This window comes from Pleurodeles waltl, chromosome 3_1, assembly GCF_031143425.1.
Source record: "Pleurodeles waltl isolate 20211129_DDA chromosome 3_1, aPleWal1.hap1.20221129, whole genome shotgun sequence".
NCBI classification, from domain to species: Eukaryota; Metazoa; Chordata; class Amphibia; order Caudata; family Salamandridae; genus Pleurodeles; species Pleurodeles waltl.
Window position 1 is genome coordinate 506,055,813 of NC_090440.1, and position 19,374 is coordinate 506,075,186.

The window sequence follows — 19,374 nt, forward strand, 5'->3', positions numbered from 1 at the left end:
CTAATTGACCTGAGGTACATCATCACATTGGAAATATTATGCAATTGCCTACTGTCAGTTAAACAGTGGATTAACCTAAATGGCTTCTGCCTAAATAATGATAAGACAGAGCTCATGATATTAAAAATGAGAAATGTGCTCCTTCCCCACCTTATGGTCCCTCCAACTGCAACAATCTCCCCCCACTAATAGAAGTGGTGTGAAACTAGGAGCCATTCTTGACTCTCAATTGTCTTTCAACACACAAATCCAAGTCACCATCAGCTGGCATACTGTGCCCTATATGTCCAATCCAAAGACTGTTTGCATATTTAAACTGTAATACTGCAAAGCAATATGCTTAAATCTTTCAAAAATACCTAATTTCCACCTTTTCATCATAATTATCTTGGTTAACCACAGAACATCAAATACAAAAATTCCTCTTTCTCATCTGGAAAACGATCAATGAAAAAACGACAAGACATCTATCAGAGTTCTTCAAGCCCCATTGACTTTCTTCCATGCTAGGCTACAACTCTGCAAACTGATCAATCCAAAATTGAAATTAGGAAGCTGTGGAGGCACAACCCTGAAAGTGTTGGGGCGGAGCTGCAACAATCTTCTCAAAGAACTCAGGTCACTCCCCATTTTAACAACCTTCAAAAACTCACTGAAACACTTTCTAATAATGGACAAAGGATGATTTCCTTTTCAGCCCCCATTGTCCTCATGAACGTTTCATATAGTTCCTGCTTGGGCAAGATGTTAGATTTTGTTCACCTTCAAAGTATTTACGATCTCCCCAAACCATCTAAAGCACTGGATTTTGCAATATATGTATTCCTGAATTTTCACCTTCTCCTCTCCCCTTCTTTGCCACCGCTTCCTATCTTACCTCTCTGTCATTCTTTCCTATCATTGCTCCCTACTTCTACTTATAGTCTGTGGATTGCAGCCCTCATCAGTTGTATAACTTTCTTAGAATATTTATTTCCTGATTAGAATGCATGCCTCACTGAGATGTTCCATCCCTAGAATTTGTAGCATAATAAAAATAATATATTGAATGCATAAATCAACCAATAACCTTCATAAGACTTGAGACAGAGCTGGTTGCCATCAAAATGTAGGTTGAAGCTAATATTGTAGTTGCTTTGAATTTAAACCTGTGAACACTTGGAGTAGCTTGAAGTAAAGTATTTATAAATTAGGAGACACTGACTTCCGTGCATCAAAACAAACCCAGAGCTAATGACCGCAAATCTAAAATACTATATGATACAGACATAATCTACATCCTTTGGCAACCTGAGTCACAGAAATATTAGTGAAGAGAAATAAGAAATAAACCTGAAGTTGTAGATTAATATATTTTTGTGTTCAGCACTGAATAAACATTAGAGGGATGACCTAGTAAACCAGCCTTGGCAAAGCAAATAGGTCCGGCTTTAATGTGATAACAAATGTAAATACAGGCATTCACAAATGCTGTTTTCATGTAGCGTATGCATGAATGTTGATTATCACATTAAAGCCTCTCTTTCTAGCTTTGCCAATGCTGGGAAAAAGAAACAAAAAATATTGATGTGAGAGAAAAGAATTGAATGCGAGAAACAGCATAGTTCAGTTTATGTTTCCGAAATTGAATAATCTCTTTTGTATTCTAATGAAACCATTTCCTGGAAGGTGGAATGAGATGAGGTGAGACAGTAATATCCACTGGGTGGAGCCAAGCTAAGGCGCATTTATTGCATATTTCAAAGAATTGCTAAAAAAATGTCATGCCAACAGCTTTGCTGTCAAGCCAGAATTAAAAAGAGAAGTTTACCTTATCCAGCCAGGCCATTATTAGGAAAGTATTTAAATAGTCATGCACTATATTTGGTGTATTTTGTCATTCAGACATACTACTTTGGGGGTCACTTAGAATATGTTGGAAGGTGTAAAAAAATATGGTGAAATGTGTGGAAAGTGGTTGTTAGTGCACAATTTTTGCAGTAACAGAAAAGGACTGCATCCTTTGCCTATTAGTATCTGGTGAAATGTGTGGAAAGTGGTTGTCAGTGCACAATTTTTGCAGTAACAGAAAAGGACTGCATTCTTTGCCTATTAGTATTAGAACACAAGAAAAAAGCTGGTGCTAATCTTACACTGTTAACTGTGGAAAAATAGACTGAAACAATGTTTCCACATTTATTTCTAAATTTGTGGTAATGTCATGATAACTGGTTGTAGAAACGATATTACTGAATTGTTGTATCACAGCAAAACATTTGACATTCTGTAAATGACTCCATTAGTTGGGCAGTGCTCATTTCGCCCACAGCAATGCAGCACAGAACTGTACATAAACATAAGACTGTATTCCATCAGAGTCCTTAAAGTGCTGCAACTCGTGCCTATAAAAACGTCCTTCCAACTCATGAGCTTTTCTGCGTTGTTCGTGGCCACTGAGGGCTGGTAACTCCTCCTTGGAATACTTGGTACCGGAGGGCACGGATAACTGTGGGGAGGGAGGAACCAATACAAATAACAGGTATCATAATTGGGACCCCGAGGGTTCCCTTAGAAATTATGAATTAATGGGGGAATCAATACAAGAGTTCTCAATTCTTCCCAGTATTTCACCTGTAGGCTCCCCTTGCTTTCAGCAAGCAGAGTCCCTGACTGAGTGGTAAGGAATAGTAAGGAGCTTGCATGATTCATGAAAGGGTAGCATTAGGGAATACTAATGAACTTTTAGGGTTAAGGAAAGGGTAGCATTAAGGGGTAATACAGAGTTTTTAGGGTTGAGGAAAGTGGTGTTAAATGATAGAAACAGCTCTTCAGGGTTTAGGAAAGGATAAATTAAGGGGAAGTAAAGGGTTTAAAACTTATGAGAAGGGTGGTGTTAAGGGGTAATGAGAAGTAGGGTTTAGTGAAGGGCAGCATTAAGGAGTAGCATTAAGGAGTAGTAAGGGTTTTTAGAGATCAAGCATAGGTAGCGTTAAAGTGGTCTTTATGGTTCAGAAATGAATAGCATTAAACGGTATTATAGGTTCATAGTGTTCAGGAAAGGAGAGTAAATGTTACGGGTTGGTAAGAGGTTATTAGTGTTCAGAGGAAGGCAGCATTAAGGGTCAGTAAGTGGTTATAGGATTCAGAGATGAGGAGCGGTAAGGAGTATTGAGGGGTTGTAGGGCACACACATTTTTTTGTCTTATTTTTTAGAGTGGAATGTTTCCTTGTGTCAAAAATTCATGCAAGAACGCATTTTGTGCTAACATATAGTGCTGAATGACGGATTTGAATTTAACACATTTGTGTGTAATTTTAATTTTCCCAAACGTTTGCACAACTACTCAAAAGCAGATTACACAAATTTCATACACCTCGAGATGATACACAGTCTGAGCAATAGTTTTTACCATGTACCCTATGAATGAACATGAATTTGCAAATCTTTATACAACCTTACTTTTGAAGTTTTTTGTTAGTGTCAAATCTTATCTTAGTACCCTTATAAGGAAGCGCAATAATTATTCTCATATTTTACATTATACAACGTTTACTACTAAAAGTTAATGTTAAATATGATGTTTATATTTTTGGGGCTAACACCATTACTCCAGTTCCTTTCTCATCATTCCAGGTATTATTTTTGAGCTACTTGTAGGCCCCCTTGAGCTATTTCAAAAGCACAAACAAAAAACGTTTTTTTTACTTAGCCCACATGAAGGGTACCCTTCCAATAATTCGCCCTGTACAATACCAATCCTCTGGCCGAAGCACATTCCCCGAGGAGAGTGGGAAAGGCCTGGGATGAAAAGGAAAGAAAGAATGAGAGTAATGGGATTACCCGGAGCAATCTAAGTATTACCTCCTCATCCCTACTCCTCGTTCTTGTAATTATCTTTGAGGTTGTACCAAAACAATTCACAGCTACAGGAAGCTAGAAATAAAAGAACACTAAATTCATAAAGAATAATGTGGCAATGGGTCTACTTTATTAAACAGAACTTTAATTCAACTCAAATTTCATAACATAGGCAAAATATTGGTGCCAAAATAAAATATCTTCTGTGCACCTAAATCCTAACAGCAATGTTTCACAAAGGTCAATGGGACGGCTTTGATAACTGCAACACAGATGTCATTAGTTGGGACCAATTAGCAGCCCAAGAAGCAACCATGTCTATGGTGAAATGATATTAAATGGACCCAAGTAACTCTTGATGGGCTATTTCATAACATAGAGAAATGGTGGGTTTGATGGACCCACTCAAAGTCCCTGAAGTGTGTGCTGTGAGCTGGGCCAAACATGAAGGGAGGAGAGCAGAGACAAGATGGTGCACTTCACAGAATGATTTATGTTTGAACTACATCCAATGCAGGAGTTGGAACCAAGGCTTTTGAGTTCTCTCACATGCCACAAGAACCATTCTCCTTCTGTCTCAGAAAACGAGCTGTCAGGCCAAATCTACTTGATAATCTACTTACACAATCATATACCAAGAAGTCTTTATGTCGGCCAAGGGCCATAAATAACCATAAAAATAAAATTACAAATATGCATCATACAATAAATAAAAATTACATAAAGATAGTATAAAATGAAAATAGGAAAAAGCGTAAAAACAATTCAATTCATCCAGAAGCCACTTTTTTCCCCCTTAACCTCCACAAACAACAAAAACCTAGAAAGAGCAAATACAATACACCTCCTGGTGTCGCTCGTGAGAATTCTAAAAGCAATTTTGTATTCCCTAAGCCCTAGGTTGCGGCACAGTGGTAGAATCCACTTTTTCCTGTAGTCATGGTATGCTAGGCAGAATAAAAAAACATCCTCAGCCACATCTGGACAGAAGGGGCAAGTTAATACTGTAGTAGGACTAGGGCACTCCCAGTCAGCAGTGAAAAAACTAAGGGGTAAAATTCCAAGGCAGAACTTAATGATCAGCATCCTAGCATGAGGGGGCTCAACCTCATCCAGAAAAGGTTCCTGTTCCCATTTTAAAGTCCAGATGGTATAATGGATCCCACACTGGAAAGGGCCAAATCACGCTGGTCTATAAATTGCCAGTAGGCACTTTTTAGGGCAGATTTAGAGATAGGACTGGGATAGTTAGGAGTGAATGAGAGACCGTCAACTCCAATCTGAGTTAGTCAGCCTCTCACAGCCCTTAGCCAGGGAATCTTATTGGCCCCAGCCATCCCATCTCCTCAATAAGAGCCCTTCAAAGTGAAATTAGCTCGGAGATGCCCACAATCTCCACCAAAATAGCAACAGTTTCAATCTCACCATGTCGCTGATTTTCCTCAGGGCATGATCAAGCCGTAGTGGAAGCAGAGGTGTGCTAGCTGGAAGAATATTTGGGCTTTTTAAAAAAAGTTTTCAACTAGATCAAGTGACTTAACATCTAACTGGCCTCATAGTTCACCACTATACAAAGAAGGTCCCAGCGCCTGGCACTTATACACCTAGATGGCTGGGGGAAAGGGCCAAAAGGTAGAAGATCCCTGAACTCTCGAAATACCCCCACAGTACTGTTCTAGTCTAAGTTTGCATTTCGGTACCTGAGGTATTCAGTCGAAATGTTCTGTCAGTGTGATCCCAAAATAATCAAACACTCAAACCCTTTCTGGCCTTTCCCCATTAAGGGTCGTATTCCAGCGTGAAGTAGAACAAGGATTAAGGGTCATATACTTAGTTTTACTCAAGGCTCTGCTGTCTAGAAAAGACTCCAAATCCACTTAAAAGATCCTGGAGGCCCACTGATGAGCTGGACCATAGCAGGGTGTCGTCCAAAAACAGTAGTGCAGGAATTTCAACCCCTCCAACAAACAGAACATCGCCCTAACACTTTACCAGAGGGGAGACTAAGTCATTGATATAAAGTAGGAATAGAGTAGGGGCCAGCACACAAACCTGCCATACACCCTGGTTCACAGGAATGGGCTATGTTAACTCACCCTGAGGGCAACACCTGACCTGCACATAGGTGTTCAATTGTAAACGGACAATCATATCTAATAGAAAAGCAGCAATCCCTATCTCTGCCAAGACCTTCCATAAAGACTCTCTGGGTACAAGGTCAAAGGTGGCTCAAAGATCGATAAAAATTACAAAGAGCCAGCCACCCCTCAGTGTCACCTACTTCCAGTGCAGCATTTGAAATCGGAAGATCTGATTGATGGTCCCAATGCCATCACAGAGCCCTGCCTGCAGCGGGGTGAGGATATTTGAGTCAGCCATCCAGTCACGTAACGTATTAAGTAGGATTCGGCTGCACAGCTTTTGTGAGGAGTCTATGAGTCTAATTGGTCTGTGATTAGCTGAAGAGGACTACATCCCTTTTTTAAAAATCAGAATTAATTCATCCCCAGGTCATGTTAGCTGTATTGGAGCACCAGCCAGTAGAGCATTAAAAAATAATACATATGTCATTAAACATTTTTTTTTTTAAATCTCAGGCACTTTATCCTATCCAGGGGCTTTGTTAGGGGTTTCCCATTGACTCAATTGAGAGGGCTTGTAGAAAGACCCCGGGGGACCAGAAGTAAGCTTGAGTTCCCAGACCTGCCCCCTCTTACACTCGTAAGTAGCCGCTGCACTAATCCCGGGTTCCTGCAATTGATAACAACACAGTCTCCATTTATTGATTTAGAAATTGGACCAATCCAGCCCACCCTCCAGACTAGCAAAAAATCAATGTACTCAGAAATTTGGAAATCAGTATGATGAGACAACCAATGACAGACACAGTTTTTAGGTGTAGAAGTACTTTCTTGAGTAAGAAACCTGGAGGGAGGAACTCCCCGAAGAACACTACATATGGGGAGCAAGCTGGGAGAATATCCAGTCAGGGTAGCACCTGTGCCTTATGTCCTCCAGTTTGACAATTTCCACTCTGGCTGTATTCAGTCCACCCTGAGGCAGATTGGCTATCGACCCACTCACTAACCCCTGAAGGCCCATCCCTTGTGCCTCCCCCACACACCTGCTAGAATAGGGGACCCCTCACACCCCACCGGGCACACTAGGCCCACCACCCCTACTGCGTCCCATAGAGGCCGCATGGTGGACAGTGCTTTCTTCTACAGATGACAGATGGCCATCAATAGGAAGATTCAAGGGACCAGGTGATGTTCCGGATACAGTCCCCGTCTGATTAGAAGTTCCAAGGACTTCAGCCGTTTAGTCAAGTGAAACAGGCATTTCTGCATCAAAGTTTCAAAGTACTTCAAAATACTGTCCCAGTCAATAAGGTTTAAGTCACTGGACTGCTGTGTGCAAATGGGGTTGCCACATTGTTCACGCTACTGCCTAACCTACTCCTACTGCCGGCCAAAATATTGTCCCCGGCGTTGACTTTCCTCTCATGCTTTTAACAAGGGCCTATATTGCTGGAAAGTGTGACATCAGAATCTCAGAGGTAGTCAGAGGCTGAACTTCAGTGGAAACTCTGATACCAACAGCTGGCAAAGCCGGTTCACTTGATGAAAGCAGAGTAAGTGGGTCAGGGAATTGTATGGTTTGAGAACGTGGCAATACACTCAAAACCTTGCCAAAATCGATGGAGAGCTGCTGCTTAGCCAACGCAATCTTCTTGGAAACTACACTAACTGCATGAGTTAGGAATGAGTCCAAAGTAGATCCACTTGGTTGATTATTGTTGGGGGTGTGCCTGATCCCCTAACACTTTTCACTGCCCCATAAATGTGGGCGGTTTGGTACAAATAGGTCCACAGACAGCAACGTGCTACCTCCCCCTACACAAATCCTCTGATTGTGAGACTGATTAGAGACTCAAAGATTCCGAGATATAGGAATAAGTAGGGTATCCACCAAGTGAGGCCTGAAAGTGCAGGAAGCCACAAAAGTACGGTGCAAGTATTAATGGCTCCCTACACAATTTGTCCCAAGGTCCCAGATTCGAGCACTTGTGTCAGCAAGTTCCCAAATCATTTAAAAGTGGATACAGCCACCTCACACCCCCAGAGACCTACTAAAAATGAGGGGCGGAGGCAAAGCTGCTCGAGAAAGCTCCTACCTGAATACTGGAACCAAGACGTACAGTTAGTAGTAGTAATGTAGCTGTTGGAAAAAATAATACAAAGGGGGATTGCCCCGCTCTGCCTCTTCCTGGCTCTGATGGGCGCAGAAAGGCCCACCCTTGACCCAGGCTTTGCTGCTGCATCCCACGCATCCCACGCTGCGGGACAAGTCCACACTCTTTAAAGCACCTTTACCGCAGCAGCAGCTGATGGCCAAAGAGGACCAACCTCCTGGGGGCCCTGTGTAATGTTTGGCGTGGTAGTTCTCCTCTTGTGCTCTGGCGTCCCGCGCTGCAGAACAAGTCCACACGCTTTACAGCACCTTCACCACAGCAGCAGCTGATGGCCAAACAGGACCCACCTCCTGTGGGCCCTGTGGAATGTTGGGAGCAGTAGTCCTCCCCTCGTGCTCTGGTGTCCACATAAGAAAGAAAGATTTGATGCTCTTGTCACGTGTATATATATATATATATATATATATATATATATATATATATATATGTAGTTAGGGAATAATGTTCTGCAGGCTGTCCATCTGGAACTGATTTATCTTGATAGACTGATTTACTCCCCTTAGATTTGTTATTAACCTGAAACTCTGAGACCTTTATCACCAGAAAAACATAGCAATAAACCCCACTCCTCCCAAGGTACCAGGTAACTTGCCTTTTGTCCAGTTGAACTTGGTTTCCTTTCCTTAAATTCTCCACTAGAGCTGGTTTTTTCAGGCTCCTTAACAGGTAAGCTCAGATTAGATTTTACATGACCCAAAAGTAATGAAAAAACATTTTCATAATTCAGCAAAGTTCTCAGCCATAGAAGTAGAATATTTACACAGAAACAAATGCAGCCAGTTCCAGAAATATAGGAGCACATACATTCCCTCAGACATTTTACATCATCATCACCAGTTCAAGAATCCGACTCACTTTAGCACATCTGAGGTTCAGTTCACAAGACACCATAAAATGCTTGGGAAGAAGGCAGGCTTTGAGATGGCTGCTCAAGCACCACACTCAGCAATCATCACGATGATGTCAGCTAAGTGGTGAGCATCCCAGGCACAAATCCGGGGAGCAATTCCTTTTTTCATAAAATACAATCAACCTACAACCTCCAGCCCAGCCTACAGCCATGGGAGGACTCAAGGGAAGAGCCCACTACTGAACCTAGTCTGACCCTGCCTCAAAGTTGTGGAATGCAGGTAACCGAAAATTAATTACCTTGTGCTATGAAGTTTGCACCGGGAGGCAGCAGCAACACAATAGGGAGGGGCTGTGGTAAGGGCACACTTTAAATTGTCTAAATAAAAAAAAATCTTGTTTTCTGGAAGTGGTTGCGCGTGGGGTATCCCTCAAAGATAAGGCCCGCTACATGGAGGAAGGGGTAAAGATGTACTGCAGATTGTAAGTTTCCTTCTGGGTATTACTTTCATTTGAAAAAAATCAAATTGAGTATGCCAATCCTTTCTTTCATCTATTGAACGTCAGTAATATCAATAATAGAAGTGATTTAGGACCAGATGTACATAGCTTTTTTCTTGTTGCAAATGGCCTGATTTGCAGAATTGGGCCATTTGCGACAAGAAAAAACATTCTGGTGTGTACAAACTCTGTTTTGTGGTTTGGTAATCTACTTACCCAATTGCAAAATCGGTTTGTGAGTTGTAATTAGGAAGGGGAGACCCCTTCCTAATTACGGATCACAGTGCGATGTATGATTGTTTTGTGACCGTGAATGCAGTCACAAAAACAATTGCAGTTAGCACCAATTTCAAATTGGTGCTAACCCATTCGCAAACAGGAAGGGGTCCCCATGGAACCCCTTCCTCTTTGTGTATGGTAGCGAAAATATTTTTTCGGAGCAGGCAGTGGTCCCATGGACCACTGACTACTCTGAAAAAATGAAAAAAATTTTTTTTTTTATTTAAAAGCAGTCACAGACATGGTGATCTGCTGTCCCCAGCAGGCCACCATCCCTGTGAGTGCAGCCATTCCCAATGGGGTCGCAAATTGCGACCTACATCATGAATATTAATGAGGTGGGTCATTTGCGACCGCATCGGGAATCGCAAACAGTGTGAGGTACATTGTTGTACATATGATTTTGTGACTTGCAATTGGGGACTTGCACATGAGCCGTAAATTGCGAGTCGCAAAACTCTGGGTTGTACATCTGGCCCAAAGTTACCAGGGCAGTGTTATATGGACATATCAAAATTTGTGATAAAAACACATCTTTACTGAGATGACTTATTAGTGTTGGGTTAACAGTTTGCATGATTCACAGTACATTTTCTGTTGCAATAGCCATACATGTCAAATGTATTTTAAATGTACTGCTTCACTGTAAACTATAAATGCAAGGTGTTAAGACACAAGTGGGTCCTGACTAAAGTTGTATTTTTTTTCGTTGCTAAAGAATGACTGAATACTGTTACTTCTTAGCACCAGGTCACCAAACACGCTGATCAACAGAGTTGGGACTTTTCCAGTTTTGTGAAAGAAAGCACAAGTTCGATATTTTTGTCATATAAGGCAAATGGTACAGAGTAAATAGAGAAATTCTTATTGTGTTCATTGGCGAGCTTGAAAGGCTATTCACATCCATGTGACGGTTTCTATTTTCTTATGTTGTGTTTTGTGTTGTTGATTTTTTGCAGCACAACTATTTTTATTAGGTTTCGGTTTGTAAAGTATCCCAAAAGAGTGCCAAAGTACAAATAATCTGATCATTCATGATGTACTCAATGCATTCTAGAATTCATTAATCAGGGAAGGAGTTTATTGTGCAAATCTGAACAAAATTACTGAGGCAGTGGTTATCCACGGTTTCAGCAAAGAAATACCCTCAATTGAGCATTCATCATAAACACAGAGGCAGGTTGCTGTCTGCAAAATATCCTAATCATACTAGATACCGTTATGAAAGAGTGGGACTATATCAGTCTTCTGTTGATGGATACTCTTTGGCTTTCTGTGTCACAGAGGATCATCTTAAAAATTTGGAACACTTTATGTTAAGTGGCATGTAGTTCACTGTGCAGTTAAGAGAAAGAGAGCTTAAATGGAACTTAAATGGAAGCGCAAGTTTTCCTTTGTGATTCAGTCCCAGTAAATTTCAGCTCTGAGGTAGGGGCTCAGAGAGTTCCAGCATTTAGGCCCTAATACCCCAAGGGAGAGCTCTTCGTGTTTCAGTTATTTGAAGAGATGTTAGGTAGAGGACACATAAAGGGCTAGGGTAGGATAAGTGGTCCAGGGCTTTATGGATTGAGGAGACTGTTTTGAATTGTAATATCTCCTTCACAGGTAGCCAATGGAGAGAAATGAATGCTTTCAATACCACTCTGACATGGCCATACATTTCTATGTCCAAGCTTTGTAGGGAGGCTAGAGCACCATATATAACAATACCCTAAATGTTCCATGACAAGCCCAAAGTTGCAAAACTAAGATCCACAACAAAAAACAAAAGGTGCTACCACTTTCTGGGACTGGCATATGACCACAACCATCCTTATTGCTCCTTGGTGCTAGATTTCTGTTACCATTTACCCTAGCACAAATATTTTATTTTAACGTCATTTTTATTGTTTTGCACATTTATAACATAAGAGTGACAATTACATCAATTCCCAGTTGCTATTTCCTCCTGTTCATCATCAAAATGTTCCTAAATTACAAGCATTAGGTGCGTAAGGAATTGACAACGCCAACGTTTGTGAGAGCGTTCCTGTAACATGTTTGACAAGAAAGGATGATGCAGGAGTGGTTGCAGCCACTGGTTACGTGTGTACTTGTTACACTAAGCTGTAATGTTTAGAGCAAACAATACTTCAACCAAAATGACGTAAAGATATAACTTTAAACATACCAAAAACCAGGGGAGACCTGCCCAAGATTTGCCAAGGTACTAGTCTTTGTCTCAACATGGGGGGTTTAAGGGTGGCTGAGATGCCTGCCAGAGTGCGGGCATAGGTTTCAAAGTACTAGGATGATAGTTCTGTGGTGGGTCGGACAGGGACCAAACATGATGCAGGGAGGAATCCTGACTTGTCCTCACTGTCATCCCCACTCTCTGGGATGGGGGGAGAGGATCCTATGTTTGCTGTTAATCTGGGGGCAATCCTGCACCATTGTGCGCCAAGCCTGGGTGGGTGATTTACCAACATTTTGCCCTGGCTTTGCATCATAAATCAAAAAGTAGCACAGAAAAGTTTTTTATTATTTACCTCCTAGTGCAAAACCTGTTTTGCACTGGAAAGTAACTGAAAATAACACAAAGCAGTGCAAAGTTCTGCTTTGCATTACTTAGCCTCCAGGGGGCGTTACATGGGTGTTCCCATGCAACTAACCTTTTTTTAACGCAAACCCTATCTACCAAAAATGTGAGACAGGGTTTTGCATTAAAAAATACGCCTATTAAAAGCAGGCGTTAAAAGAAGAAATGTTGTCATTTCTCCTTTATTGTCCTACTTTGCATGTGTGCTGCACTGTGCAGCACACATAAAGTAGGAAAAGTTTTAGAAGTTGACTAGGCATAGTATTGTGCATTGGGAGGGTACTCTTCCAGTACAAAACCTATGCTAGAATCTCACACACACCCTTGCACTAAGGTGCAAAGGTGTATGTGGCACATGGCAGCTGAACTCAGCGTCGGCGCTAGGAAAAGGGGAGGAGAGAGCCATATTTCTGTAGATATGGTGCGCTCCTGTCCTCTCCCTGTCATGCAATGCAGCACAGCATTTTTGGCTGCTGCGCTGTGTTGCCTGACAGTTTAATAAATCTGTCCCTTAGTGTTTTCCACTGTTATGATGCTCCAAGATGCCTCACTCTGGAGGGCTACCTAGTCGCAGTCCACCCACTTTATCACTTCAGCACATAAGTGTGGTTGATCCGTTTCTTGGCTGTCCTTTCAGGAGATCACTATTTGGTGGCAAGCCAGTATTAATGACAGGTCTAGGGATCTGGATTTAATAGGTCTTGTTTTGGACTTGGGAAAAGCCTCAGTAGGCAGTAGAGTACTGTTTTTCGAATGTGGCATTCAATGACTCTTGTGATGTATTGGACAACTGTTTCCCAATACTGAGAGACAGCTGGGCATGCCCAGACCATGTGGTAAAAATCAGCATCCACCACACTACATCTGGGGCATGCCACATTTGTTGTAGGGAACATACGATTCATGTGTTTGGCTGTATTGTTTATTCTGTGCATGAATAAGTACTGCATTATCTTAAATTCAGCATTTCTCAAGGTGCATGGGGTGTGTTCCAGTATAGAGCACCGATCCTAGGGCCTGATTACGAGTATGGTGGTCCATAGGACTGCCATACACATTAAAGAGGTCCAACCGCTGCATCCCTGGCGGTTCAACCTCCAGATTACGATGCTGGCGGTAGGACCACCACAACAGTGCTGCCACCACCAGTATCAGAGATCCCAATGGGTTGGCGGTGGTGAAAGACATGGTCAGCAACACCGATGCCGAGTTCAACATTGCCATGCTGATCACGTCTTTCCTTTCTACCAGCCTTTTCATGGTGGGGTCTCCACCATGAAAAATCTGGTGGAAAGACAGAGTTGGGGCCACAGGGGGTCGGCCCGCACTGTCCATGACCATTTGCAGTCAGCTCGGCAGAAACATTGTAATACGGCATCAGGGAGTTCGCCAGCTTGGCGGCTGCCTCCCCACTATCATCTTGGCGGTCTGGAAGCCTCACCATCGAGATTGTAATCTGGCCATTAGTCTTAAATCAGAGTTTCCATATCTACCATCAATCAATCTAGTAAGTCTCTCAAGATTCCTTTAGGCTGTTGCAAAAATGCCCTGTACAGAAGGGTGACTGTCTTGACCCTGCCGTTTGCGATTCATATGATCTCTAATGCTTCCTGAACTGGAGGTTTATTTACCCCTTGTGCCACTGTGCTTGAATCGTAGCCTAAATTGCCCCATATTTTAGGAAATGGTGACAAGGGATCTCTGAAGTTTGACAATATCCTGAAATGACCTGACCAAATTGCCTTCAAATAAGCCATTCGTAGTTCCAAGTCTGACTTTCTTGCAGTCCAACAATCTCCTCCTGAATGAAAGACAGAAAAAGCAGACAGTGGGAGGTCCAGGGCATAGGGACATTTAAAGTGTGTTCTTTGCAGTGCCCTATACCAAGTGTATTTAAGAGTATTGACTAAAATTGTGGTTGTAGTGTCTTGGGATTTGCATAAAAGATGTAAAATTAACTTTAACCACTCAGTGCATATGGCGGTACCTACTACCAGCTCATCTGAAGGGCCCCAACAAGGCTTCCTCCACTTAGTTGTTCATATCAATGATGTGGCCAGATAACACAATTCGTAGTATAGGACTGTTAGGCTGCCTTCACAGTAAAATTATGATAATGACACATGTAGACAATGTTCTAAATAAAATGTATTATGATTTAGCATTGAAAGCAGTTGGCTGATTTAATCTCAGTGATGCAATATACAGCACTAGCCTTAATTGACATTTACTTCATTAATTGATAAATGTATGGATAAAAGAGAATATTCACATTTGCACTGTCAACTGATTCACTTTAAGTTTCTTCTTGCTAAGAACAAGTAAGTGGGTGGAGGATTCCAAAGGTGGGACATTTCAAGTTCGTTTCTAAAGGTAAAGTGGCCAACATTGTTGTGATTGTTCCCATGAGCTCCTACAAGGCTTTAGAAGAGTTTGTAGGAACCACAATATTAAGATAAATGATTGCTGTTTTATATTTGACAGAAAGACTAGGAATCAAACGTTTGTATTTGTCCGTACAAGAGTGTCAGAGAGAAGAATACATTTACAGCTACCAACAAATTCAGGTTACTAAAACCGCTCAACGCATATGATTGTTAAATTGATTGTTTGATCCATTTATAACTCACTGAAAAGGGAATACAAAACATTTCAGACCTACTCTAATGAAAATCTGTGCACAATGTTTTTGTCGTTTTACAAGGCCTTAATCAGATAAGAAATTTAAAATATGTAAATGTTGAAAACAACTTTTGCAGGAACCGACAGATGTTTTCTACTGCTACACTTGTCCAAGGTTTGATTTCAATTGAAGTAGTAAACAGTTTGTCCTTTCCTTAATTGTGTTTAACACATTGTTTCTGCAGCTTATTGATTCACCTGTTTGGATAATAGCAACTGTGGGGTTGTATTTTAAATGATAAACTGAATCCAGTTAACACATTTTGTGATATTCATGGATCTTCTCCAAAGGTGAGCATTGCATGCCTTATGATATATCCAGAGACAAAATCACGCTTTATTTTCTTCATCAAACTGATTTTCACTGAAAACTTCAGGAGTGACACAATGGAAAGACGTGCCTCGATTAACCCTATTTGCACCACTTTAGGAACCTTTGCTCACGTTTAAGCTCCACGTTTTTGTGTCATAAATGAAGGACTTTAAGGAGGCGGGTTTGCCGGTGCATGGAGAATCCATAGGGCTAAAAACCTCCACTACCATCAAAAGCACGTCTTTAAGTCCTTTCCCAAGCTTCTTCTTTGTGCTTCTGGAATGCACACAAGCACAGTGGGGGTAAGTCTTTGGAGCTAAAGTCGCAATGCATTTTCCTCTAACACGGCATGCTGTGACTGTCGTTGGATTAGATGCAATCAGACTGTGCATGATTTGGTTATGGTGGTTGTTAAAGGGGTGTCTCTAGTTCTTTGGCATTAGGCTCCCCCACTGGGGGAGCAATGAGTCGCTCTTTGGTCTCCATTGCCGACAATCCGAAGTTTTAGAAAACATGATCTGCAGACCGATTCACAATACACGCTAATGAGCTATGTCTATTGTGCTAATATTTACTTCAGGAAAAAGTCAAAATGAGATATCAGTTTTAAATCAACTATATATCACGTCTAATTTTTAGGTCACATCCCCAGAGTCCATTTACTTCGGAAATTAAATAAATTGATCAATATGATGTGTTTATTTTCTGCTACTGACAGTATGTGACTCCAGGGGTCGCTGTGGAGAAATGTAAGAATTATGAAGGACAACTTTATCTTTCATTCCGAGTAGCGCCATTACGGTGACGCAGTTGCGTAGCGTGGGTTGTCAGCACCCGGGGCAAGGCAAGTAATTTGCGCCCCCTAACCCGTGGATTTTAGCACTCGAGTCTCTTCCCCCCCCCCCCCAGATGTTGCGCCCGGTGCGGCCGGCCCCCCCTGCAACCCCACGCTACGCCACTGCGGTGACGTTCCCTTTCCACACCAAAATGATAGGGTAGCAGGTATGCAAAAATGTCGGGTTCCCTTTAGGGAACGAAGAAGACGCATTTACCGACCATACCCTGCCTTGCTTGCACTGCGAGGTCTTCACCAAGAGGGCCAATGGAAATTACTAAAAGCAATCTTGGCATGTAAACGGGGAACCTTGACTATTGCTGCATTTCTCAGTGCAAGCAGAGGTTAGGGGGTCCGTTTCTTTTGTTATCCCAGGGCCCACTACACCTGGGCTGTGGCACTGCGTGGTGGAAAATCGCCCGCACACTCTTCCACTGCTTTACTGACTGAAAAGCATACCAGGAGAAGCTGCGCTTCCGAAAAATCGTGCTATCACTATCAAGCAAACACAGAGCGAAATTTGTTGCAGCAGTTAATTTTCCTACTTAACACTCTGTTTCTCATAGGAATGAGCCCCTATGAGCCCATCGCCGTTATCCCTAGAAACTATTATACGGCTTTAGCAATAAAAATATGCAAGTCTCAGTGTTTTGATGCCATCATGTGTAAAGAGGTGCAGGGAGCCATAACAAAACCAGGGAGCCATAATAAAACACAGGAGGTCCAGAGCGTCAATAGCCGTACCAACATGTTTGCGGGTGTCAGCTTGAACAATAGTAGACTGGCAAGTAATACAGATAGAGAATCTAGGTTCTCTTTGTACACTAAGGCCCACATTTAAACTTTATTAGCGCCGCATTTGCGCCGCTTTTTGACGCAAAAACGGCGCGAACTTGCAAAATACAAATGTTTTTTGTAAGTTTGCGCCTTTTTTGCGTCAAAAAGCGGCGCAAATGCGGCGCTAAAAAGTATAAATATGGGCCTAAGTCATTTTGAACACTGCTGCACCTCCACCTTATGCACAGTTCCCTGGAGGCCCAGTGGAATATGCAGTTTGCATGTTGCTATGGGCATAAAACTCAACGGTCATTATGGACATTTTTCCTACATGCATTTGTCATGTGCAACATATTAATCGACGAGCAACCATAATTGGAACAGATTTACTCTTGGCTATTTTTTTATTTACAATTCTTTGCCTTACAGGGTTATGCTGAGTGAATGTAAATGTAGAGTCAAAAAGAGACCCTTTACAATGTCACTGCGCCACGAAACAGCACGTTAAGTGCATCACAAGGTTAAAGTCTAAAAGCATAAGGATAGCTGACAGCGGACAGGGATGAAACAATGGGGAGCAGATCACTCTTTCTCAACAAGGGGAGTCTTTGAAAGCATACAAAGGCAAATAAATAACCTGCCACCTAGCACCAATTCCCTTTGGAAACTCAAGGTTTTGAGGGGAACCAGCAGTACCAGATAATGAAACACCAAAGCCTTTCTAATGTTATTTCTGAATATTTAATGTATCTTTCCTGGAAATGTTTTCACGCTTTGTATTTCACAAAGCTCCAAATCTAGGGGAACTGTTCCAGTTCTTAGCCAGAATGATCCGCAGCACAATCGCCATACTCCTCACAGGTGTTAAATGGCTTCAGGAATATCTGATGGGCTTTCATTTGAATTTTCACCACCTAATATTCTAAAGAGCATTGTGTGTGTAAAAAACGAATTGGTTTTTGCACATTGTTGCAAATCCTGTATCAATGCGATCCCACTCTGTGTATGGATTTTCTAATATGATTGCAGCTTATTCCCCTGTGGAGTGCCAGGCAGACATTGTGTTAAATGAATCACCTGAAACTATTTAGCGCAGAAACATATTGAGATAGGATGGAGAAATGGTGCCTGTGTCTATCTGCTTTTGAACAGATTGTATGGTGTAAGTAAAAGGGCTGTTTGTGTTCCTCTTGAACAAAAAAGCTATTTCTCAAAAATAGAAGGATAAAATCAAATAATAGCAATTGTGTCGCCAATACACAACTGAGAAAAAACAGTCACTGTAACTTGCAGAAATACAAAATAACTGACAAATAATTGACAAATATCTTCAATTCATCCCTTCTGGCAGTTCTTTCTTTTTTCTGGATGTTCAATGTAGAAATAATGTTGCTTCTAGTTAAGTTATCCTCCATCAACATCTGGAAGCATACATAGCGCTCTATCAGGTTAGTCCCAAAAGATTTTAAAATATGTGCTCTTAGTAACTATGTAATATATTTTTCTCATAATCGGAAGGATGATAGGTCCCGTGCAAATTAAAACACACAGTGACGTATCCACAAAGGTACTTATGACTGAAAATATAAATTTATAGCTGAAAGTCCCTCGTGCACGCATGCCAGGAATTCAGAAATAGATTCTTGGTGGGCAGTGATGCTTTTCATAGGGCAGATTTCCCCTCCATGAGTGAGGAGAAAGATATAGTTGTAAATTCCATTCAAGTGGTGGGAAGAGGGTGTTCCATGTACATTTGTGGATGTTCACAAACTTCAGCACAACCTCTTCCAACCCCGGAAATGATTGGAGATTTACACTAGACAAGGGCTGGGGTAACACCCCTCCCAGAATGGAAAGAAGAACGGATCACCCCCAGATTTTCTTCAGGTGTAGGGTAAGAGATTTCTTCATGGGTTAAAATGGGTTGCCCACTGTTGGAACTCGGGTTGCTCGTTGAGTGGGGGGTGAGACCCTACTCAAAAAGCAACCACAATCTCTGTCAGGGTGAAACACATGTAAACTCCACATCAACGTATGCTTAACCCCCTTGTAGCTTGGCACAAAAGAGTTAGGCTTAATTTGTGTGCAATGTACAAAGTATTTATGCGGCAGCTCAAGCAGTAATAAAGTAAAAAAAACAACACAAGAACAATCCCACAACCATTTAGAAAACAATATAAAAATGTAATAAATTATTTGAGACCAAAATGATGACAAAATCAACCAGAAGAAAAAGAGATATACAATTTAAAAGCTGTAGGTAAAAATAGTGCTTAGAAGCACAAAATGTCAACAGTGGTTATCTGGTTGTGCTGGACCGTGACAAAGTCACAAGTTCAGGCCGATCATAATGGAGTGTGGGCTGGACACAGGGACCAAGTTAAGCCCACTGAACAAAAGTACCTTATATCCCGATGCCTGATGCATCATGCAGCAGTAGTTAAGGGAGCTGGCAGTTGTGATGCGA